Source organism: Solanum pennellii, chromosome 2, assembly GCF_001406875.1.
Source record: "Solanum pennellii chromosome 2, SPENNV200".
Taxonomy (NCBI): Eukaryota; Viridiplantae; Streptophyta; class Magnoliopsida; order Solanales; family Solanaceae; genus Solanum; species Solanum pennellii.
Window position 1 is genome coordinate 22083857 of NC_028638.1, and position 969 is coordinate 22084825.

Sequence of the window (969 nt, forward strand, 5' to 3'; positions counted from 1 at the left end):
AACTTAAATTCGTTGTTTGTCCTCAAGCGACGCACTATGACTCACTACAAAATCTTTATACAACAGTATCCATATTTTAGCTTTCGCAATCATTTGTTTACGCATGTTATCACTATTAGGCTTGAATTATGTGGAACCAGACCATGACACAGACTCACCACGCACTGACACCTATCCTCTTCAATTTCTCACCGAGGTGCTAATATATCCGGTATTGCAACTAGTGTCCTCACTTCAAAACAACATCCTCATTTTTCACACAATGATTTCAGTTTGAGTATAACGATTACTTTCAACACTCACTCTCAGAACAAATTCACAACTCATTCATACATATTTCCATAAACTTGCCCTTATTTTCACTGCTTTAAGTTCGCCATACAATGCTTGGATCACGATAGGACTTTCTTAGCTTGTAACATAGGCTTAGGTTAAGGTAGGGTATATTTAGGTATACTTTAGTGACTTGTTGCCCTCTGTGATATATCGGCTATACGTACCACCTTTTTATCGTTTTATTTCACCCAATTTCTCAATTTTCTTTTTATCTTGCTGTTTTCCCTTTCTTATCCTTATATGTAAGTGACTTTTCTTTTCTTTTTTTTTTAATCACTTCTGTTTTGTTCTTTCTTTCTCTTCATTCTTTCAACCCCACTTTCCGAAGCATTCCTTATAACGACCACTGTCAACTCATGACTTTGCCATGAGTCAAGGTTCACAATACCCACGGTTGGTTCAGGGCCACGACAAGGTTGTTTTCTGCATTATCCACCCTCAACTTATGCTTTTGGCATAAACTGAGGTGCACATGTCCAAGGAGGGACCAGGGCCAACACATTGTTCACAGAGAAGATTAGTTGGGGTGAAAAAGAAAGATTTGTGTTTAGGCTCAAATCATTTGGATCAATACGGGATTAACTTCATTTGGTTTTCTGTTATATATATATATATATATATATATATATATAT